The sequence below is a fragment of the Triturus cristatus genome, chromosome 10 (assembly GCF_964204655.1).
Source record: "Triturus cristatus chromosome 10, aTriCri1.1, whole genome shotgun sequence".
In the NCBI taxonomy this organism is placed as follows: Eukaryota; Metazoa; Chordata; class Amphibia; order Caudata; family Salamandridae; genus Triturus; species Triturus cristatus.
In genome coordinates, this window is record NC_140593.1 from 584,812,354 (window position 1) to 584,838,035 (window position 25,682).

A 25,682-nucleotide genomic window follows, 5' to 3' on the forward strand; every position below is an offset into this window, starting at 1 on the left:
TGCAGCCTGGTGGTAAGATGCAAAGTGTGTATGACTGTTTGGCCGGCCTACTTAAGGCACAGCACTCCTCTCCCCTGTTGTGCCCAGCCCCTCCCCGCTAGCTACTGACTGCGAAGGAAAACTAAAATGATAATAACTATAGTTATTATCATTTTAGTTTTCCTTTTGTTTAGTAAGGCGATGCTCCTCCTCCACAGCGGAGGAGCCGCCTCCGCATAATTTCATTAACATGAAAGACAAAAAATCATTTTGGGCTACTAACTGCAAGTTTATAGAACACGTTAAACCGCTTTGTTATATAGCATGCTGTAAAAGTTTCACAAAAGGAATCTTTATAGAGTGCTTTTTAGCACAGAAATCGGATGAAATGTTTTCACAATAAGGGAAGGGCCACTCATCAAGTTTGATAATTCTGTTTCTAATTCATGCTGGCATAAATAAGCGAAGAAGGTACATTGACTCATATGTTATTTTATTTTGAGTATATTATTTATTCTGGAAATCAGTAAATGTTCTGAAATGTTCATGTTAAGCATACGGTTTTCCTTTGAAAATGTTTTCCTGGGTTCAATCTTACATTCTAAAACAGATTCTGCTTCTAATATTAAGTTATTATACGTTTTATTGCTATTTTCATTAAACAGATAACTTCGCCTTGGAAAGATTTTTTTATATTATCTTTCCACTCTTGTTGGAATCATAAATACGACAAACAACTTGTGCTCCAGCTAAGTAGTATGTTAAAGCGCTTTTTTAGACAAATATTTATTTGGCATACTGCTGCAACATCAATTCCAATGCATTCACTGCCTGCTTGATGCTGTCCCTGCCCCTCCTTCCCTAAAGTAGCAATATTGGGCTAGTTTGGGCTACTTTTTAGTTGGCTTTGAGCTATAAAAAGCTTAACTAAAATGGCGTAGTGCACGTGGGCCTGGTCTTTAATATTAGCAGGGTCACGTGTCCTGTGACGCCTGTGCTGGATGGGTGTGGTGTGGGTGTATACCAGCCGTGAGGGAGTGGCTGTGGCATCAGTGTTGCCAGATTGGGCTAGATCACACACAATTGGGCTATATTCTTCTGGTTGTGTGGTAAAATGTTGGTTTGTGCTAGTTGCCAGATTATACATATATATACAACGCTCCAGCAAAGTAGTATGTTAAAGCGCTTTATTAGACAAATAATTACTTGGCATACTGCTGCAACATCAATTCCAATGCATTCACCACCTGCTTGACGCTGTCCCTGCCCCTCCTAGCAATATTGGGCTAGTTTGGGCTACTTTTTAGTTGGCTTTGAGCTATAGAAAGCTTGCAAAATCTGACAACACAGGATGCGGGTGTCCGTGTTGGAGTGCTACCGTCACCCGGGTTGCAAAAGCCAAAGTGTCTCTCTGTGAGCCAAGTCCCACAATATGGCCAACATGGAAGGTACGGGGAATTACAGGCCATATATTCATCCATAGTTCCACACAAGAAAGATGGTGGACATGAGATATCTTTGTAGATATGAATGTTGATTGCACATTCAGTGGAGTGTTGCAGCTGTAGCAATACAGGGCCACGAAAAGTTGAAGTTTCAGTTTTTGGGACATGGAAGGTAGCTAATTAGAGACAAGGTCATTGTCGGAGTTAGGCTGCGCCAAAATATGTACTTATACAATCACACCAACGAACCTCAAGCACTTATAAATTCAGTATAAACTCTCCTTGCAGTACTCTAATGATGCAGGCTCTACGTACATACTTGTACAATGACCGAGACAAAGTTACATAACTAAAGTTTACCCCACTTTCAAAGATAAGATGGTTGCATACACTGTCCAGAGCACTATGTAATGTGGTAATGTGGTTCAGTAGTTCCTGAGAAAATTAAGGTAAAAAAGTTAGTGGTATCTATTGCCGCGGAGGATCCGCGGACCATACCCGCACCGAGCGCGCACCCTCCCCGAACCGAGGGCGCACCCTCCCGATCGCGCGCTGAATGCTAATTGGCTGTTGAGTGTCTCTCTACATTCAAAACCAGGAACTGTTGGCGGCCATTTTCTGCCTCTGTAGAAGCGAGGCTGAAGAAGCAAAGGGAATAAGTGTGTAAAACATATAAAGGGGGCAGAGTGGAAATACTCTGACCCTCTAGAGGTGCTTAAAGGGTCCCAGAAGGACCCCCTGGGGCCCCCCTTTTAAAAACAAAAAAACAGAGAAATGCGCGCATGGTGCGCGCATCCTATCGCGTTGGATGCACGGATCCTCTCGCGGTGGGTTCGCGGATCCAAAAACATGGAAAAAAAATATATAAAATAAAGTTTTGCACATATAGTTAAAAAAATATTTTGAAAAATATAAAAAAATATGTTTGAAAAACCCATTAAGTTCAATTAAATTGAAATTGAAAAAATACATTTAAAAATGGTGATAAAAAAGTATTTTAACAAAAATGTAATTAATGAAATGACACACTGAATTTGAAAAATATAGAAATCCAATCAAAATCATTAAACATGATATCTTCAGAGATAAGTTATAGATAGGAATTAGCATTTAAAAAACCTTTGAAATTCACTGAAAAAAACATAGGTTTCAGGCCTGACATAGCTAGGAATTAGCATTTAAAAAACCTTTGAAATTCACTGAAAAAAACATAGGTTTCATGCACGTTATAGTTAGGAATTGGCATTTAAAAAACCTTTGAAATTCACTGAAAAAGCCAAAGGTTTCAGGGGCGTTATAGTTAGGAATTGGCATTTAAAAAACCTTAGAAATTCACTGAAAAAACCATAGGTTTCAGGGGCATTATAGTTAGCTGGACATTTCCCTCGTACAAAACCCTAGAAATTCCCCTGTTATAGTTAGTTCAGCTAACTATAACTCGCGCCCCCGCAATGCACTGCTGATGACGTCACATATTACATCACTCATGACATGGTCAGTGACATCACTGATGACATCACTGATGACATCTCAAATGACATCACTGATGACATCACTGATGACGTCATCCATGTGATAAATTAGTGCATCTTCTCACACCCTAATATAACCTTTGATACACCGACTCAAAATTTCAGACGGCCATTTTGACAACCATAGATACTCCAATACCAATAACTACTCACCCACTCATTGACTTTTAGGTCTACATACATCTCCACTCACTCACCTGTACAGTCACTCATACTTACATTCACTCCGTGCATTTATACACCTATATAGACACTCACACACCGCCAATCATCCATTGAGGTACTGACACATCTAGTCAGTCATGCAAATAATTAATCACAGTAAAATTTACTCACCTATACAGTTAAAAACACTCAAGTTCACTTACTCATAAAAATACTAACAAATTCTGTGTCTTCCTGCAGAAAAACAAACAGCACATGACACAGATATTCTTGCACTATGGCGCATACAGCCACTCCCAAAAGCACACACTCTCACATATAGATAGTTATATACACTTACACACATATACACTGCGTTTCACATATGTAGTTACTGTAGTTACTGACTCATGAACAACTGAGATATACATTCAATCACTAACACACCTATACATACACTCACCCAACCATACAGTCCATCACAGATGCACTCTTAAAAACATGCACCCACTGAATCACCCACTCACGCATCTAGTCACAGAGTCACACACACCCTACCCACACAAACACTCAGGCACCCATACAGATACTCAGACAACCAATCAATAACCCATATAGACACTCATATAGCTATTCAAAAAACCATGCAGCCACTTATACACCAACACACAGACACATACAGACATTCACACAGTTTAGTCACTAGTCTGCAGTAAGATACATTTAATGACTTACTTATAGAGTCTGTTACGCACCTAGAAAATCATCCATTCACACACTTGTACACCCACTTATTTTTCAACAGGTCTTTCCCTATATATATTAAACATAATAAAACTGTTCAGAAACACATACTCAATGGATGATGTCATCAGTGATGTCATCGGTGATGTCATTTGAGATGTCATCAGTGATGTCATCAGGGATGTCACTGACCATGTCATGAGTGATGTAATATGTGACGTCATCAGCAGTGCATTGCGGGGGCACGAGTTATAGTTAGCTGAACTAACTATAACAGGGGAATTTCTAGGGTTTTGTACGAGGGAAATGTCCAGCTAACTATAATGCCCCTGAGTCTGTTACGCACCTAGAAAATCATCCATTCACACACTTGTACACCCACTTATTTTTCAACAGGTCTTTCCCTATATATATTAAACATAATAAAACTGTTCAGAAACACATACTCAATGGATGATGTCATCAGTGATGTCATCGGTGATGTCATTTGAGATGTCATCAGTGATGTCATCAGGGATGTCACTGACCATGTCATGAGTGATGTAATATGTGACGTCATCAGCAGTGCATTGCGGGGGCACGAGTTATAGTTAGCTGAACTAACTATAACAGGGGAATTTCTAGGGTTTTGTACGAGGGAAATGTCCAGCTAACTATAACGCCCCTGAAACCTATGGTTTATATATAATCGAGTTGCGTACTTACATGTGTATAGCACTTATTATCCCTAATGACGCATAGATCACTTTGTCTAACTCCGGAACCCAAGGTTAGAAGTAGTAGGAAGTAGATTAGTTTGTTCTACTTCTTCTAAGCAAGTTCTTGGGTCCGGTGTTTTTGAAAATATTAAGCATTTACCGCCTTTTTGTGATATAGTTAGTGAGTAGTTTGGGTCAAATGTTTGTTGGATGAATAAAACAGATTAGGAGAAACTTCAAATATGTTTAACAAAAGTCCATGGAAGTCTTACAAGCATAAGGAATAGTGCACCAGTGGAGAAAAGGAATTGATTTGGACCAAGAAGTGGGACTTGGTGCAAAGAATAGGTGATTCTGAAGGTGTGGAAAACTTGTTTATATATAATGTATATAACATATATACTCCCAAACATATGTTCCTATATGCAAGGTTTGGTAATATATTTTTTTGTTGCTACTGTAAGTTGTCTGTAAAATCTTGAATGGAATGGCTTTGGGAACATAGTGATCATGTAAAAAAAAAAGTCAGCTCTTAGTTAGGCCCAGGCAGTAAACTCCACTCCACTCACGGAGTTTGCAGAATTCAGGCACTCAGTGTGGAGTTCCAACTCCACCTTGTGGGAGCGAAGCTGAGTTTTTGTCCGTTTGCGCTCTCGAGATTTGTTTTGGCACTTGCTCGTGCCCCGATAATCTCAGGCCGTTAGCAACCATGCATGAGACGTTGCATCTGTTCGCACGGCTTTCGGCAGCGACGGTGCCAATGTAGTGCCATTTACAGTCGCAAACACACCTTTCAAGTAGCTTTTGTGCTCAAGAAGCAGCAAAAGAGGCTTTTTTGAGTGGATTTTCTTGGAGTTGTTTTTTTTGTGCGAGAAGCCTTTTTAAAAAAGGATGGAAGTGCCCCATGACTCCAACTTCCTGCTCCTATCAAGCAGGCTCCTCCCAGTGCTTTGTCCATCGCTTGGTCATTTTGGAGCTGGAAGGATCACTCTCCTTGTCTGCTGCATATATACTATTGGATTTAAGGACTTTGTATTTGAGATTTCACAAGTAAGTTCAAAAACTCTTGTATAAGCGTGCTATTTGTTTGATTGAGGGCATTCAACAGTATTTATTTGTACTTATATTAGATTTATGTGGTGGGTGGCCTGCATTTTTTCAGTAGAAGCCTAGTTATATTTTTACATTTGATTTTTCTTCTTGTGTAGTGGAACAATGTTGCACAGTTCAGTCCATTTTCTCCATGTTTGTTAAATTTGCAATATTTATTTATTTCACTTTGTGACGTAGTCTGCCAAGGGGCCATCCAGTAGGCCCAGGTCAGTGCTAGTCATGGGTGCATGAAACAACTTTTTCTGTGGTATATGTTGTTTTAAAACATCATTTAGGGTTGTTATGGCATTGGATTAAATTAAAAATGTGGTGATTGTTCTGTATTTCATGTTTTTGTGTACAGAAAGTGTATATGTGGGGTAATATGTTATGCCTTGGGAGGATGTGTGTTGTTGCTAGCTCAGTTAGTTTTCATTTTTGCCATTGCTGAATTAATGGTAGTGTTTTCTTCGTTGTTACCATGCCTCCTTTGTCCTTTGTGTGTGTGTGTGTGTGTGTGTCATCCAAAAGAGACTTATGTGGATAAAAAACCCATTGGTGTATTGGTATGGGAAGATGCGCCAAGGGCCAGAGCTCATCAGGCTGACAAAGTATCAGGCGTGTCTTGTAGCCAATGTGTCTGCTGAGCGTGTGCTCAGTGTAGCTAGTGCAGTTTTTACAGTGAGAAGAACAAGTCTCTCGCCTCAAAATATGCAGAGATGACTATGATCAAAATGAACCAACATTTCATACCTCACAATTACACCATTCATGAAACAGCACACAAAGAGGAGCAGGATTGATCAGAATCAAAAGTGTTAGCTGACCAACTTCTGGGTGAACCACCTGAATTTGAGTATTAACTCTACTTCCCAGACTGAGTATGCCAGTGCCACCACAGAACTTTGTTTATTATTTCTCATTGAACTTCTTTTTTTGCAAAAAGAAAATTAAAGTAGCTAGTGGAACATTAAGTTTGTGCCAGACTTATTCTGTTGCACCATTTTTTAGTCACATATACTACAGGATTGCAGTTGAACCAATGTACAGAGAAGAAGCCTCCACAATTCCTTCATGACATTTGAGACAATGCCTGTCTCCCTCTCATGCCTATCCTTTTTTGCATCAATTAGCAGGGCTGCGCCAGAAAATACCAAATTCCAATGTGTTGCCTGCATCAAAGATACCATTGTGCACCTATTGCCTAACCTACCCATGCTTGGATTGGGAGAGGTAACTACAACTATTGCAACAGTGAGTGAGTGATGATTGATGATTCATGTGGTGGTAGACAGTGAGGGCGAGTGTTCAACTGTAATTTGTAAACTTGATTGAGATGATTTGTAGTGTTTGGGGCCTGAATGATGCACGATCATTTTCCATGGAGTTGATTGGCCTTTACAAACGTACTAAGCGAAAATTAGCCTGTCCAGTCCACTCCTACGAGCCTTCTTTTTTTCATCACCTAGAAGGGCTGCCCCAGAAGATCATTTGATTTTACAAGACTGCCAAATTGCAATCTGTTGCTTGCATCAAGGAGGAGATGCAGAAACAAAAAGGAAAAAGTCAAATTGTAAACAATGCTCTGTGCAAACACTTGTTTAAGATTATGTAGTGGGTAGCACAGTAGCAGTACATTGCTGGTCCCTTAGGGCCATTGGAATTTGACGGGATTATGATTAGGAGAGTCATAGGGCCAATTTTAGTTTTTACCCATACATGCCTTCAAAAAAGCAGTGACAGTCATACAGAAAAAAATTAAGGCAGAATAACACCAGATTAAAAAGAGTGATTTTCTTTTTTTTTCTTTTAACCCCTTCACAGCTAGGCCTTCCCCCCCCCCCCCCCGTGCTAAGCCTTATTTTGGCTATTTGAGGTACTTCGCGTTTAGGCCCCTCTAACTGTTTGGTCACATAAGGTATCCACAACAAATTTGCGTCCTTTTTTTGCAACATCATGGGGATTCTAAAGGTACCTGGGGTTTGCAGATTCCCCTAGAGGGGACCCAGAAATTAGCCAAAATACAGGTAAATTTTGATTTTGGGGGGAAAAATGGGACAAAAAAGGGCTGCAGATGAAAGTGTCTGTTTTTGTCCTTGCAAATGGTATCAAAAATGGGTTGTGGTGCTGAAATCACCATCTTCCCAGCTTTCAGGGACAAGCAGACTTTTGTCAGAAAACCAACATTTTTTACACAGTGTTGGCATTTTTCTGGGACATAGCCTATTTTTGCTATTTTTTGTGCTTTCAACCTCTTTCCAGTTAATGGTAGAAATGGGTATACAAACAATAATGGATCCTGGAAAGCTATACATTTTAGAAAATTAAACAGAATTCTAAATTCAGCATGGGGTCATTTGTGTAGATCCTTCAAGGTTTCTTTATAGAAACTAACCATTGAATATAGGAAGCAATTTAAATTAGTTGAAGAAAACAGCCATTTATGTCAACGTTTTCACCTGTAACTTCTTCTAAGTATGACAGCTGTTTGAAAGCAATATACCGTTACATCCGCTTGACCTTTCTGATTGTGGGGATACCACGCAGATTCCAGAACCCTACGAACCAAGAGCCAATAACTGAGCAGCGTCTTGCAATTTTTTTTTATTATATACCGGGTATATAGCAATTTATTAGGGAAAATATATACATGGAAAAATCGGTATGAAAGACACCTATGTATGTCTGAAATTGGAACAAAATATAGAGTTTAGCAACAGTAGATATTTGCACATTTCCGAAATTCTGAGTACCCATACTAGCATGAGAATCATAGGTCATTTTTCAAAATGAGTTCTTTATTACACATTGTCTTTCATTTGGAAAGCAGAAATAAATCAAAAGTCAATAGGTAATAACAGTTGCTCTACAATTCTGTGTTTCTCTAAGTCTCCTGATAAAAATGGTACCTCACTTGTGTGGGTAGGTCTAGTGCCCGCGACAGGAAAAGGATCAAAACGCAATGTGGACACACTTTATTTTTACAGTGAAAACTGACCCTTTTTTTGTAAAGTGCCTAGCTGTAGATTTTGAACCCTAGCTCTGCCGGCACCAAGGGAAACCTAGCAAACCTATACATTTTTTAAAACTAGACACCCAGGGGAATCCATGATGGGGTGAATTGACTGGCTCTCACCAGGCTCTATTACCCAGAATCCCTTGCAAACCTAAAACTGTGTAAACAAAAAAAACAAATTTTCATCATATTTCTGTGGTGGAAACTTCTGGAATCTGTGTGGATCCACAAAATTCCCCCCACTCCTCATTCCCCATGTCTCCCAAGAAAAATGGTACCTCACTTGTGTGGGTAGGCCTAGTGCCCGCAACAGGAAACTGTCCAAAACGCAACATGGACACACCACATTTTCACAGTGAAAACGGTCCCTTTTTTTGCAAAGTGCCTAGCTGTAGATTTTGAATCCTAGCTCTGCCGGCACCTAGGAAAACCTAGCAAACCTATACGTTTTTAAGACTAGACACCCAGCGGAATCCAGGATGGGGTGACTTGACTAGCTCTCACCAGGTTCTGTTACCCAGAATCCTTTGCAAACCTAAATATTTGTCAAAAAACCCACATTTTCCTCACATTTCGGTGGTGGAAAGTTCTGAAATCTGTGAGGATCCACAAAATTCCACCCACCCCACATTCCCCAAAGTCTTCCAAGAAAAATGGTACCTCACTTGTGTGGGTAGGCCTATTGCCCGTGACAGGAAATGGCCCAAAACGCAATGTGGATACATCACATTTTCAGAGAAAACGGACCCATTTTTTGCAAAGTGCCTAGCTGTAGATTTTGAACCCTAGCTCTGCCGGCACCTAGGGAAACCTAGCAAACCTATACATTTTTTAAAACTAGACACCCAGGGAAATCCAGGATGGGGTGACTTGACTGGCTCTCACCAGGTTCTATTACCCAGAATCCCTTGCAAACCTAAAAATGTGTTAAAAAAACACATTTTCCTCACATTTCTGTGGTGGAAGGTTGTGGAATCTGCTTGGATCCAAAAAATTCTCCCCACCCCACGTTCCCCAAAGTCTCCTGAGAAAAATGGTACCTCACTTGTGTGGGTAGGCCTAGTGCCCGCGACAGGAAACCGCCCAAAACGAAACATGGACACACACATTTTCACAGTGAAAACGGATCCTTTTTTTGCAAAGTGCCTAGCTGTAGGTTTTGAACCCTAGCTCTGCCGGAACCTAAGAAAACCTAGCAAACCTATACATTTTTTAAGACTAGACACCCAGGGGAATCCAGGATGGGGTGACTTGACTAGCTCTCACCAGGTTCTGTTACCCAGAATCCCTTACAAACCTAAATATTTGCACACAAAAAAACATATTTTCCTCACATTTCTGTGGTGGAAAGTTCTGGAATCTGCGAGGATCCACAAAATTCCCCCCATCTTGCATTCCCCAACGTCTTCCGAGAAAAATAGTACCTCACTTGTGTGGGTAGGCCTAGTGCCCACAACAGGAAACGGCCCAAAATGCAACGTGGATACACCACATTTTCACAGAGAAAACTGACCATTTTTTTGCAAAGTGCCTAGCTGTAGATTTTGAACCCTAGCTCTGCCGGCACCAAGGGAAACCTAGGAAACCTTTTATTTTTTAAAACTAGACACCCAGGGAAACCCAGGATGGGGTGACTTGACTGGCTCTCATCAGGTTCTATTACCCAGAATCCCTTGCAAACCTAAAAATGTGTAAAAAAAAACACATTTTCCTCACATTTCTGTGGTGGAAGGTTCTGGAATCTGCGTGGATCCAAAACATTACCCCCACCCCGCGTTACCCAAGGTCTTCAGAGAAAAATGGTACCTCACTTGTGTGGGTAGGCCTAGTGCCCGCAACAGGAAACGGCCCAAAACGCAACGGGGACACACCACATTTTCACAGTGAAAACGGACCATTTTTTTGCCAAGTGCCTAGCTGTAGATTTTGAACCCTAGCTCTGCCGGCACTTAGGGAAACCTAGCAAACCTATACATTTTTTAAAACTAGACACCCAGGGGAATCCAGGATGGGTGACTGATCTGGCTCTTACCCAGAATCCCTTGCAAACCTCAAAATTTGTCCAAAAAAACACATTTTCCTCACATTTCTGTGGTTGAAAATTCTGGAATCTGTGTGGATCCACAAAATTCCACCCAGTCCACATTCCCCAAAGTCTTCCAAGAAAAATGGTACCTCACTTGTGTGTGGGGTCAAGTACACAGGACAGGTAAGGGCCCAAAACCAATTGAGGCAACTTCAAAATTACCTATCACAAAACAACCTGGTTTTGCAAGGGGGGGTCCCATGAGTATTTGGCCCCGGTATCAGCGGCCATCTTGGGAAACCTACCAAACCCACACATTTCTGAAAACTAGACACCCTGGGGAGTCCAGCAAGGTATGGCTTGCGTGGGTGCCCCAACATTTCCCTGCCGAGAATCTCCGGCAAACCTCAAATTTTAAATGAAAAAATCACTTTTTTCTCAAATTTCTGTGCGGTAAAGTTCTGGAATCTACGTGGATCCACAAATTTCCTTTGAACCAGCATTCCCCCACGTCTCCTGATAAAAATGGTACCTCACTCGTGTGGGTGGGTCAAGTAGCCGCCACAGGCAAGGGCCCAAAGTGAAGTATCATTTTACTCGGGAGACTGAGGGTTAGGACATTTGTGCCGGCATGGTGTTTCCACCCAAAAATATGTGGAATATGTGTTTATTTCAGCTAAATGTGAGGTTTGTAGGGCATTCTAGGTAGGAAAACTTTGGGGGATCCACGCAAGCCATACCCCGCTGGACTCCCCCGGGTGTCTAGTTTTCAGAAATGTGTGGGTTTGGTAGTTTTCCAAGGTGGCCTTCAAGCCCGGCGCCAAGAACCCAGGTGACCTCTCTTGCAAAACCAGGTTGTTTTGTGATAGGTAATTTTGATGTCCCCTCAATATGTTATGGGCCCTTGCCTGTCGCGGGTTCTTGACCCACCCACGTGATTAAGGTATCATTTTTATTGGAAGACCTGGGGGAACGGTGGGTGGTAGGAAATGTGTGGGTTCACGTGGATTCCAGAACTTTCCCACACAGAAATTTGAGTAAAAAGTGATTTTTTCAGCAAAATTTGAGGTTTGCAGGGCATTCTGGGTAGGAAAACATTGGGTGATCCACCCCATCCTGGATTCTCCTGGGTATCTAGTTTTCAAAAATATATAGGTTTTCTAGGTTTCCCTAGATGCCGGCAGAGCTAGGGTTCAAAATCTACAGCTAGGCACTTTTCAAAAAAAGGGTCCCTTTTCACTGTAAAATGTGGTGTGTCCACGTTGTGTTTGGACCATTTCCTGTTGCGGGCACTAGCCTACCCACACAAGTGAGGTACCATTTTTCTCAGAAGACTTTAGGAAATGCGGGGTGGGTGGAATTTTGTGTATCCACGCAGATTCCAGAACTTGCCACCACAGAAATTTGAGGAAAATGTGTTTTTGGGATAAATTTTGAGGTTTTCAAGGGATTCTGGGTAACAGAACCTGGTGAGAGCCAGTCAAGTCAACCCATCCTGAATTCCCCTGGGTGTCGAGTTTTCAAAAATGTATAGGTTTGCTAGGTTTCCCTAGGTGCCGGCAGAGCTAGGGTTAAAAATCTACAGCTAAGCTCTTTGCAAAAAAGGGTTTGTTTTCGCTGTGAAAATGTGGTGCGTCCACATTACATTTTGGGTGGTTTCCTGTCGCAGGCACTATGCCTACCCACACATGTGAGGTACCATTTTTCTTGGAAGACTTTGGGGAATGTGGGGTGGGTGGATCCACGCAGATCCCAGAACTTTCCATCACAGAAATGTGAGGAAAATGTGTTTTTTAATTAAGTTTGAGGTTTGCAAGGGATTCTGGGTAACAGAACCTGGTAAGAGGCACACAAGTCACCCCATCCTGGATTCCCCTTGGTGACTAGTTTAAAAAAGTACAGGTTTGAGTAGGGTTCCTTATGTGCCGGCTGCGCTAGAGCCCAAAATCCAAAGTTAGGCACATTGCTAAAAACAAGTCTGTGCCTAGTGGGCTTTCTGCCGCCCTGGGGGAGCAATCGGGGAGGGGTTGTCCCGATATGCCCCCAAGAGGGGCAGAAAGACTGTGGCTATGTTTGTGGGGGGTGGGGGCATTGGTATGCCCATCCTGGGCAGCCCCACCCCATGCATAAAAAAAGACCACGTAAGGCTGACCTCAACCCTGATTAAAAATTAAAAAAATCGTGAAGGAGCACATAAGGGGCTATTGCCCCAATATGCCTCCAGGGAGGGGCAGAAAGCCTGTGGTAATTTTTTTAGGGGTGGGGGCATTATCATGCCCATTCTGGGCAGCCCCCACCCCTGCATTATAAAAAGAAATCCCTGGTGCCTAGTGTGCTTTCTGCCCCCCCCGGGGGCAGATCAGGGGTTATTGCCCCCATCTGCCCCTGGGGGGATCATAAAGACTGTTGGATTTTTTTGGGAGGGGTGGGGGCATTGGCCTGCCCATCTTGGGCAGCCCCAACATCAATAAAAAAAATCCCTGGTTTCTAGTGGTCTTTCTGCCCCCTGGGGGGCAGAAAGACTGATATTTCTCAGGGGTGTGCAGGCATTGCCATGCTCTTTTTGGGCAGCCCCCACCCCAACATCAATAAAAAAAATCCCTGGCTTCTATCGGGCTTTCTGCCCCCCCCCCCCGCCCCCCGGTGGGGCAGATTGGGGGCTGCTGCCCCCGTCTGCCCCCTGGAGGGGCAGAAAGACTGAAATTTCTCTGGGGGTTGGGGGTTGGGGGCATTGCCATGCCCTTTTTGGGCAGCCCCCACCCCAACGTCAATAAGGAAAAAAAATCCCTGGTTTCTAGTGGGCTTTCTGCCCCCCCGGTGGCAGATTGGGGGCTACTGCCCCCTGGGGGGGCAGAAAGACTGACATTTCTCTGGGGTGGGGGCATTGCCATGCCCTTTTTGGGCAGCTCCAACCCCCACCCCAACGTCAAAGAAAAAAGGAGAATCCCTGGTTTCTACTGGGCTTTCCGCCCCCCTGGGTGGCAGATTGGGAGCTACTGCCCCCATATGCCCCCAGGGGGGCAGAAAGACTGTTGCACCCAATCAAGTATCGGGGGAGCAAAGGCCCTTGCTCAAGAGGCCGCTCCCCCCTCCCTGGTGCTAGTGGTTGGATCCCTGCTAGGGGATCACCCTCCTGGGGTAAACCCAAAGCAGGGATCCACAAGGGATGGGTACCATTAGAAAGGGGAGATTCTCTTTCAGTGCTCGGGGGGCTGAGATAGCCCACGAGCACCGAAACAATGAAACTGAAACTACGTTTCAGGTTCATTTTCATTGCAATGACGTCAGCGCGCCATCGGCATTGGAATGGAAATGCTAATTGGCCTCTGGAGGTTGGAGAAGCTCTTTCCCAACCTCCCGAGGCCAATAAAAAAAGGAAAATCCCTCTGCTGTCTGCAGCAGAGGGATTTAGTGCCCCTGTTCTCATGACGGAATGGTTCAGTCATGAGCACAGGAGCATCGGTGCTAATTGACGGAACCATTCCGTCATGAGCACTGAAGGGGTTAAAGGCTTTTCTAGTAACTAAACAGCCACTTTGGAAAAATAAAACTAAATTGCCTCTCATTAATGAGTAAGGCATTATTCAGTATGGAGTACAAGTTGTTGTGCCAAATTAATGGAGGTATGCTAACCAGCGCTTCAGGTACTGCGCTACTGTCTGCAGCTGGGGCAGCTGTAGTTGACAATTATATATCTTTAATTCCAATGGCCCTGCTCATCTTCAAATGCCTTTCACTTTCTTCCCTGACTCCAAAGAGGCAGATGAATAATAAATTACATACTACGTCACACACGTCTCGTATAATATAGATATTATTATCCTGACTGCCGTAAGTAGATAGTGGGTAAAACAATGAACTGCACTAAAGGTGAAGGAATGGGCTATCTAGATTGTATTTTGCCCATTCATCTCAGAGTTTCCCTTACATCAATCTTGAAATCAAAGCAGGCACTTAGTCCCACTTTACTCATTGGCCTCACCTACCACCACAAATTATGTCCAACAAATTCATTCGCTGAGCACTAAGGAAAGGAAACTTGACTTACTCTACTTAAGGGTAAGGTAGAGGGATTAGGCGGGTATGTAGAACTTTCGATGGAAGAGAGGGGTGTCACTGATCATTGATTCATGATGTGCCTAAGCTTTGGTTTATTCAGTCACTGTAATATGTGAAAGTCTAAAGGCAAAAACCTGAAAAGGCATAAATTAAATTTGTCATGGGAAACCATGAAATATATTTTGGAATCACTTCAAATGGCAACAAAAATGTGGCACATAGCAAGAATTGATTTTCAATTTTTTGGTAAGCTGAGACGGAAGAACTTAGGAAAGAATAAAAGAGTGAAGTACTAAGAGGTGATTGAGTGGGCAAAAGGAAACACACGTTGGGTGTTCGGTTTGCTATGCATTGAAGACTTTGTAAATGCTGCATTAACTGAAGCAGACCACATTGCACAGCCAACACTGCAGTCACTAATTGAACCATACTGATGAATACCCCACACTTTTAACCATAGCTTTGATAACCATAAAACAAAGTAAGCAAAGTAGTTCAGAAGAGCTCCCTTGTTTTTTCATCCAAGAAATTATTCAATCATCCTTTCATTCTTCCTACTATATTCACCCATAGCCACCATGATTTAAGCTTTACTTTCTCTCACCCAGTCTTTCACCAAAATGTCTACTCCATTATCCATTCATTCAGTATACACCATTTCTTTCAATCATCCTTTCATCCATCCATCCTTTTACCCAAATACTCACCTACGCATCGTTTCCCCCACCCATGCATCCTTTCCTATCACTCATATACAAATCCACCCATCTTTTTTTAACCTACCGTGCTTTCCTGTTTCCATCAAGCCATCATTTTTAGTCAGCAGCACTCTGTGTGACTAGAAAAAAAATTATACATTTTTTAAATACCAGATACACCTCCCCCTAATTTTTTAAATAAAAAGAATACACCTGCAATACATCACTACAGTTTGGTTAATACTGCAGTATCTTCTATCAAAAATATCACTCTGGACATTTGGTTGGTTCAAAATGTTAGAAAAGCCAAGTCACGAAAACTTTTTTCATAATAGAGGAGTAGAGCTATAGCCTATGATGCTGATGACTCTGACTCATTGAAGCACAATTAAAGGGTAGAATAATGATGGTCAATGAAAGACATATGGTGTTGGTTGGCAAATGCAATGGGATCTCAGACTTTCCAAACATACAGCACTGTCATGGGAACTGCTGGAATACTGTGTAAATGATTGCACAGCACAACATTGGTGTTTGGGGGTGGTCCCGACCATGGCCACACCCTTGTTAACTGTTAGAACATGAGTAAGAAAATGAAAGCCTTCTCAACAAACATACATGGTGAATATTGTTTATAATACTAGCTTATTTGGGCCAGCAATCTCCACAGAATATAGTAGAGTAAAATAAGTACAGACTAGAAAATGTCAGCTATAAAAAAAAACATGAGTTAAGGAGAAAGAAATGATAATGCAGGAATAACAGGATTGGATAGGGGAGTTCGAAAAAAAGAGACAGTTTAAAAATAAGGCAAAATTAAAAGTAGTATAATAATGAGCAGAGTTAAAATTTATGGAAATAATAATAATAAATAATAGGAGGACTTACTGGGCTGAGCAGAGTCCTTAGCAGTGGCGCTGGTGGTCGGTGCCTCCTCACCAGCTCTTCGCGGACCCGCCTGTGCAATGCCCCTCTTTTTGCATTTGGGTGCTAATGTAGAAAATAAAGAAGACAACCAAAAAAGCAAAGACACACTCCCTCAAGACCTATAATTTTCATGAGCTCAAATACGGGGCAGAAAAAGTATTCTTCTCCACACAAAGTTATTAGCTATTATTTCATATTTTCTTTTTTTTCTTCTTTTTTTACTTATATTTCACATTTTAAATATCATCATTTCATTTCTTTTTATAACATTCTACATGTACATTGCTGTAACTGTCATCATTGTTTAGATAATAGTACAATCTATGTATTACATCTGATCTCAGCACCTGTATGGCAACAGCTGGGGTAATGTGGTGATGCCAATAGGCAATAAACAATCCCTCACACACACACACTCACACCTCTCTCATCTTCAAACATATCCCTTACACACTATCACTCCACAACCCAGAACAATACAGCATACACCGATGGAAAAAACGGGGTGATAGAATCAGCCTGTGCTGATAGCTGGGGTGTCACACTCTCTGGCCGACGTACGTTTCAATGGAATGAATAATTGTTCTCCAGCTTCTTCAGGACCTATTATTTTATAATTTATAATGGGAGAAGGAAGGGGGAATCTGTAGCTGCTGTGTATGTCACTTTTCTAAGTGCACTCCATTCAGGGTATTGGGAACGTACATGGCGTTCAAATTATGTAATTTTGTCAGTACGGAACCAGGCTCCCCAAAGTAAGATCGGTCGAATGTCTTAAATGCGGATCCTCTATATTTTCACTGTAGTCCACCAAAGGGCATTGCTAATGTCCTATTAATGATTCCAGTATCCTAGTATTTAGCGCAAGGTGCTATTGTTTTCTTGTTGGTAATGTCCTGGTCGCTGGCTACTCCTTTTGACACATAGTTTTCCGTATTATCACAGGCTGTCTGTGGATAAACCGTGCTCCCTTATGTGTGTATTTATTTAATTTCCATTAGGGGGGTCTATGCAGTCCGTGTTCCGCTGTGGGGCTCTGCCCTAGCCGACCATTTCTGTGTCTGCTCTGTTTGGCCAAATTTGTCAAACAGAGCAGATGCAGGAATGTCCCAAAAGGATTAGCCAGCGACTAGGACATTACCAACAAGAAAACAATAGCACCTTGCACTAAGGTTGAGTAATGATGGAGACAGGAGAGATTTCTGGGGTACCCCACAATCCATTTTAAGTGGGAAGGAGTGAACAAGTATCACCAGCTGCTTCACTCTTACAAACTGGACCAAAATTAATCTAAAAAAAAGTGATGCCTGGAATGCTTGAATTAATCTCATCCACTGGTAATTTCTCAGGGCTGCATCCCAATCCATTTTTCACCCACCATGCCACCTCAGTTTGGACCCAGCCATATGCAAATCATTCTTGACCATGTCCAATGGGAACAGTCCAGCCGAAACTGCCAAGTCAGGTCCTCCCTGAACCGGAATTCAAGGAATCCAGGATCGAATTTGACTTTATTAGGGCTCATCAGCCAGGTATAGCTTGGTTCCGGAAAAATGATGGATTGGAATGCGACCTAGAGCAATTGCCAATGGCTGATATAAATTCAAGCATTCCAGACATCAGCTTGTTTTTGATGCCCTAGGTGTGACAGGTATGTCCAGAAGTAGGTCCCATAATCACTGTGCTACTAGATCCATACTAGGTTGATAAACCCTGATAAGGGCAAAACGATGAAGGGGATGTGGCCCAGAGCAAATGCCAGTGGCTGCAATTAAATTTATCATTACGTCCACCCCCTTGTGTTTGATGCCCAAACTAATCTAAGGCAACCACAAAAACCTGAGGTACAGATGCCAATAGGAGCAAGTGGCCCACCGTGCTAAATTCTGCCACCAGATCTAGCATTATGAGTAGTCAGATGGCTGCTTCCCTTATATGAAAAAGGATATCATACTGAGCTGCTACCAGCACCGTCTCCATCCTATTGTACTGATGGAAGCTAGTTTAGTGAATGACCAAGATATGATTCTGCTCTAAGAACATAATTGCAGATCCTTTCTAATCAATGTTTCTGGCCCAACCAATTTTGGGGTCATGGAACCCAGCAACTGGCCTATAACTGTCAAGAGCAGTATAGTCAAGGTTCAACATTGTGACAACAGGATAACAAGACCTAGATTTTTGCCGTGAATGAACACCACTGTCCAAGACCCAGCTTTACAAACTTGGGGGCATATCAGCAAGGGCCAGCGATAATTATCGCCGGCTATCGCTGCTTTCTATCGCGGAGATAGCGTGCTATCAGCAACGCTTATCTCCAAAGAAATAGAAATGGAAGCGTTAGCTGGAAAACAGTGTGATTATCGTTGAAAATCCAGCGATAATCGCACTGTGACTGGCGACACCTTGCTGATAGGGCAGGGTGATCTTAGCCATGTAATCCACCTCCCATTGGATTACATGGCTAAATCAGAATTCAGCGGTACAAAAATGGGGTGGTGATGGACGGAGCATCAGAACCAATCAAACACTCACACCCAGTCAACAGATCTGGGTTTGATCCATCACCGTTCTTTAGCCCACTCTGCCACCCCAGTTCAGACATGGCCATATGCAAATCAGTCTGACCCTGTGCCTCATGGGAACAGTCCAGCCCGAACTGCCAAGACATGCCTTCCCTGGACCGGAAACAAGCTTCCTAGGACCGGTTTCTGGCATTTCAGCCGTCTTCAACCAGGCTTGCTTGAATCCAGTGGCAAAGTGAGCAAGGGACTCACGTCTGAGCATACCCTCACAACTTATGGCGAACAAAGCGGTACAAAAGGGGGTGGTGATGGACGGAGCATCAGAACCAATAAAACACTCACACCCAGTCAACAGATCTGGGTTTGATCCACTGAACAATCTGCAGTACAACAGTCACCAACAACACAAATGACCGGTGGCGGCCAGCACGGATCTGGGGTGGTAAGATGGTATAATTAATAAAAAAAGAAAAATTCATTTACCTCCTCGCCGCTCTGTCCCACATTGTCTCTCCTCCACCGAACAGGAAGCAACCATTGGCTCCCCTAAACCAATCACAACACCGCAATGTAGCCCTGTGATTGGTCTGAGCGCTGTGGTTCACCGCTCAGACAGGGACTGGGGGCCTGGGTATGTTCTCCATGCAGGCTGTAATGCAGCCTGCATGGAGAACATGCGAAAGTGTGCATGACTGTTTGGCCGGCCCGAGAGGGCACTTTAGTGTGCACACCACTCCTCCCCTGCTCTGTCAGCAGAGCAGCCCAGCCCACCCTCATGCTGCCGCAGCAGGGAGGAATAAAATGATGATAGCATTGTTATTATCATTTTATTTTTCCTTTCTTTTACTGCTGCACAGCAGCAGTGGCGCAGCGTTCCTCTCTCTTAGCGGAGGAGCTGCCACTGCAAATGACACAGCAGATGCCAGGAGAGCAGCGAAAACCCTGTCTTACCCTCATCACCAATGGAATGAAGAGCAATCTAAGGTAGAAGAAAGTAAGAAACATTCATTGATAAAAAAGAGGCAGACAACAGTCTGGCAATCTGGGCAGCCAGTCCAATAAATGAGTGCTGGTGCCTAAAGCTCTGCTCGGAAGCCAGCAGTCGGTGCAATGAATTGTCAGCGTGCCGAATACCAAAGCTCTGTAGTCTTGAATTCACCTCATGCCTCTTTAATCCAGTACCAGACACTCCCTACCCCTCTATCCCAAGCTTGAAGGATTCTAATTTCTCCATATGTGATGGTTTATTCATCTTTCTGTTCCTCCATCTTTTCGCTTTGCTTTTCCCTCTCCTTCTATCTGTTACTGTCTGATGAGGAAAAATAAGTGCCAATACCAAAAAATAAGTACCAGTGGCCCCCACCAGCATCCACCAACTCAAATTAAGCACTGACACCAGCAGCAACTGTGACCACCGTTCAACGTCACTTACTATATAAGCTCTGCTCATGCGCACCGGCTGACATTCTGAAGCTGAGCATGAGAGCCATCAGAATACAACAATAAAGTACCTTCTGTCTGTAATATAAGGATATTGCAAGTCACTGAGGAGTTCCGTAACCATATAGACGAACGAGAGTGAATGCCAGTTTCCTTAATAGTGTGATAGAACTCAGAGGAGACTTAGAATATCCTTCTAACATAAGTCAGAGCCTATTTTATTCAGGTCTGTGATCTGCCATTCACTCTGTATGCTGGCTGTAGCAGCAGGGATTGTGATCTCACAGTTCAACTGTAATAAGTCATTACACTTGAGCAGCGATTTCATTTTCTTACTACATGTGGCTAGTAGAGTCACAACTAGACTGTAATAAGACAGTTTGAGATCTGTCTTTATACAGGCATTGCAGGCTATCATGTAGTACATGATTGTAAACCCTGTCTTATTTTCCACTTAAGAAGCTTGTATACACTCAGTACAGTGGCTCCTGTAAAAATGTCGAGTGCTAACAAACACATACTTTTATATCAAATACCATGTTTTTCTGAAGCGTAATTGAATGTTCTCAAAAGCACTCTTATGCTGTCAGCGTCACCTTACATTCCCCATCTAGTCTCACTTTGATCTGGGCTGCTCTCCAGCTGAAATGTCTTTCTTCTTTGCTCGGAGGACCCCGTTGTTCTTCTGCATTCTTGCTGATATTGATTTTCAGTTTGTCCACAATAAGTTTCTTTCATTGCTTCTTTTCAGCTCTAGGGCTGAGTTTCTGCATCAATTCCCTGGTATTTGTTGCGTTTTACAGGGAGATTAATGTCTTTCTAAACCTATTTCAGGATATCTCTGTTTGTACTAGCAGGGGGAACATCATTTCCATAGAAATGAATGTTTTATTAACTTTGCTGGTAGCGAAATGCAATCAAAACTTTCTAACAAACAAAATGTACATATTTTATTTGTTTCCAATTGTTCAGGGATACATTTATATTTTTAATTTGATTATTTTGATTGAAATTTTGTGTGAGTAGCCTTACACTTGGGCCCTGATTACGAGTAGAGGTGCTATTTATCGCAGCTGATAAATAACGATACCCAGCCACGGCCTGTATAGAGCGTGCTACCGGGGCGGTGATGTGGGGCGGGGGAGGGGCAGGGTGGGGGGTTGTAAAATGCGGCATACGGCCGATTACAGGTAACGGAAAAAAAATAAACGAATTTTGTTGCGCACGCTGCATCGCCAAACGCGCAACAAAATTTGTTTTATTTACCTTTTTTCGTTACTTACCTGAAATCGGCCGTATGCCGCATTTTACAACCCCCCAGCCTGCCCCTCCCCCGCCCCACGTCACCGCCACGGTAGCACGCCCTATACGGGCCGTGGCTGACGATACCACGGGGTACGCTGTTTATCAGGTCTGATGAGTAGCAACTATTACAAGTTGGTGGGAATAGCATGCAGGTTTTGGTGGTTAACGCACCATAATCTGCATGATACAGTAAATGTCATGGCCCATATTTATCATAGTGTTCTGTTGCCCTTGCGCCAAGCAAGGAGGGGCAAAGGCGACGTAGCACTAAAATTAGATTTATCAAGCCATGCAAGACCACCTAGTGTGGCCCTGCATGGCTTGATAAATCTGGTGTAACACAAGGCAGCACATATAGCTTTACTCTGCCTCAGGCAGGTGTCCCAGGGGTGGAGCGTGGGTGTTCCTACGCATCCCCCAATGGATTTTGACGTAATCCTAGATTTACCGTTAGTGGTAGACCTGGGAATGCGTCAAAATACTACGCCTCCCCAGTCGAGGTGTAACAAGGAGAAATATCTTTATTTCTCCTTGTTTTTTCCTCTTTCGACATGTGCTGCATTCTGCAGCACACATAGAAAGAGGAAAATGCCTCCGAGAATTGTTTTTGTGCAGTAAAGTGAACCTTCCTGCACAAAAACTATCCTGCCTACCACGCAGGCACCTTTGCACCATGACGCAAAGGTGCCTGCGTTGGAACAGGGCAGCACATTGTGTGCCAGAGAAAGAAAAGTACAGTAATGTGCCATATAATGTTAAATACGGCACATTCCTCCCCTTTCACGCAGCGCAGTGTTAGCTTGCTGTATTGTGCTGCGAGAAAGTATGATAAATCTGTGCTTAAATGCTTTGGCCCTGCTAACTTTTGCCAGGGTTGACCTGCCGAAATTTCACAAAGGTTGAGGTATTTAATGAATCCAATAATGATTGGGTGCATTAAATGCAGCCAAACCCATAATTCTGACCCATGCATAAGAGGAGTTTACCTATGGGCCGAAATTAACTGACCCACTTGTAATCAGGCCCTAAATAACAAGGAGACTAAATACTGGTGGAGAAAAGACATATCTTGGGAGCCGTGTGAAACAGTAAGGGGCAAAGTTGCCGCACTACGGTGGCTGAATAGGAGATAGCCGGGGGTGTAGCTTCCACTGGTGCGGCAGGTGCAGTGGCACAAGGGCCCAAAGACCTGAGGTACACTCTGAACACTGATTATTGCCGTATTGCACAGTTGAAACAGGTGCCAGGAGTTCCATACCCATCTTCGCACTTGGCCAATGACACACCAGCTACGCCACTGGAGATAGCAGAACAGAGCCATTGCTATTAAAATATGGCACTGATTTTCTTTCTCCTTGAGACAAAGCACAGGCTCTTGTGCCATAGTGCCTTCCTGCCTGCTTTGAGGAGGCGTAATTTTTGGCACAAATTGTCAAAACCCATGGGTGTTTGCCAATAAACCACCCATGTTATGCCCCCTTGCAAAGTAGTGCATTACTTTCGAAAGTAAATCCCAGACCAACACTTTATGTTGGGTTTTTGTCACTTTTGTGCCAGAAACCTGATGTAAAGTGTTGATAAATGTAGTCCTGAGCGATTATTTTGCAAAATTACTCAACAAGATACATTATTTAGGCTCTTGAATATAGATCTTTTGACGACAGGCAGGCAGTGAGGAACTGACAGATATAGAGTCATATGAGTGTGGCCATAAAGGACTAAAATTAAAACAAAAAACTTTGGGGCATATGTACGATGAAATTTCAAAGCAGGGAGCTGTGCCAAATTTGGTAGTGCCACACTCTAACATTTCCAAAATGCTGGGATGCACCGTATTACAACAATACAGCGCATCCCTGTGTTTCAACTAGTGCTAGTGCTAAAATTAGCTGCCTAGTGCCAACACTGGCCCCCTTGCACCGTGGTGCAAGGGTGCCTGTGTTGCAGGGAATGATTGTTCATGTGCAAGAAGTTGTCCCTTCCTACACATAAACAATCTATAATGGCGATTTGTTACTTCTATGTGTGCTGCAGAATTTAGCACACATAGAAGAAGCAAATTGTCATTAGTTAATGATTGTTTATGTGGAGGAAGGTACACCTTCCTGCAAATAAACAATCATTTATAGAATGTTGCTCTTTCAATGTGTGCTGCAAAATGCAGCACACATAGAAAAAACAAAAATGAGGAGAAATAAAAGTATTTCTCCTTGTTTCGCCATTCTAACGCCTGCTTTTGCATGGCATTAGTTTTTGGCGCTGCCTCAGATTTACATTACCTTGTAAATCTGAGGCAGTGTCAAAAAGCAATGGGTGCTGCGGTGAAATGCCCACAGCATCACCAATTGCATGCCCCATTCACGCAGATACATGCTTGAAAGGGTACCATATTTACGGAGCAGCGTTAAGCCACAAAAAGTGGCTTAACACCACTTTGTAAATATGAAGCAGGGCATTGCGCCACAGGAACGTCATTAAAAGTGAGGTTCCTGTGACGTAATGCCCTTGTAAATAAGCCCCTTTATTTTGCACAATCTGAAGCCCAAATACCAAGTATCTAGCCACCCGTAGTCTTAAAGAATGGTCATAATCCAGGCAGGAGAGACCGCTAGCCTGAATGACATTTTTACAATAATAACAAAGAAGATTAGGGACATATTTCTTAACTTATGAAGTACATGTCGAACCTTATGTGAACTGCTCACAATATGAAGCAACCTGAGCCGAGTGGCTCAATCCTAACCAGGGAACACTTAAATCCTAACAAAGAGCCATAAAGATGAATAATGACATGTGAAACCTAGGCACAGTGTACCCAACGATATGGAGAATAGTAGACCACCCCATAAGGACCTCCAACCAAAACTCAGTCTTGGAAAAATGAATGAAAGGGGGTGTTTGAAAAGGCCAGAGAACTGGCCCTAGACACAAGGATAACGCCCAACTTAGGGTTGGAAACCCAGTCTCTGAAAAGGTAATAACCTATCATGCAATAGAGTAAGAAAGCACAGCCAAACTGATCCAAAATCTGAACCACTGGACAACATACTACATGCAACCAGACTACATAATGGTGAAGACTGGAAAACAATATAATCTTGCATGCTAACTCTGAGAACAACTTCTCAGGAGAATGACAATACATGTTAACAATAGCAAACTCGTCTAGAGAAAAGATTGGCATTACTAGTTCTTCAGAATCCCTCAAAGAAGGCTGCTCCTCCTTCCAAGCAAGTTCGACCAAGAACTGGAAGAACTTGCACTGCAATCTCCAATCCGCCCAGGTAGACTGGGAACCAATATACTTGTGCTGTGACCATATCAATAATTCACTAAGGTAGATCCAACCCAGTGTTTAGAGGTAAACTGCAGAATGTGAAACCAGAAGCACACAGGGAAAGTTAATGGGCAATAGATACCTACCAAGCTGGGTATTCACAACTTAAATCCACTCATCCAGTTGAGTGCAAGTTAAAGAATGTCCTCTTTTGTTCCATGAACAGTGCAGTGATACCTCGTGGTTGAGTATTTATTCTATGTAAGAATGTTAGACCTGTTGCCTTGGGGTCTAGGGTATGCCCAGACGTTGGTCCCATGCTTGCAATGCCACTTGAGTCAAGCTAGCCTGGTTGATGAGGGGTGACACCCTGAAACCGGTCCCAGGATGCTTGTTTCGGATCCAGGGTGGACCTGCCCTTGCAGCTCAGGCTGGATTGTTCCCATGGGGAGCAAGGTTGAGACTGTTTTGCATATTGCTGGGTCCAAACTGGAATGGCAAGCAAAAAACAATGGATATAGGCCCAGATCTCTGTACTGGGGTCAATGTTTGACATTGTTCAGCATTACGTCCATTAATTGTTCTTTTTGCACTTGTAGTGACAAACAGCCTATTTAGTTGTTCACTACTGTGAGGCCTACTTCTCTCATAGGTTAGCATTGGGGGATTCCTTAATACACTTTTAAACTGTAATTCCTAATCAGAGAGGAGTAGCTTTTCAATGTTTCATATGTTTGGAAAGGTATTGATAAATCTTACTTACTGGTGAAGTTGG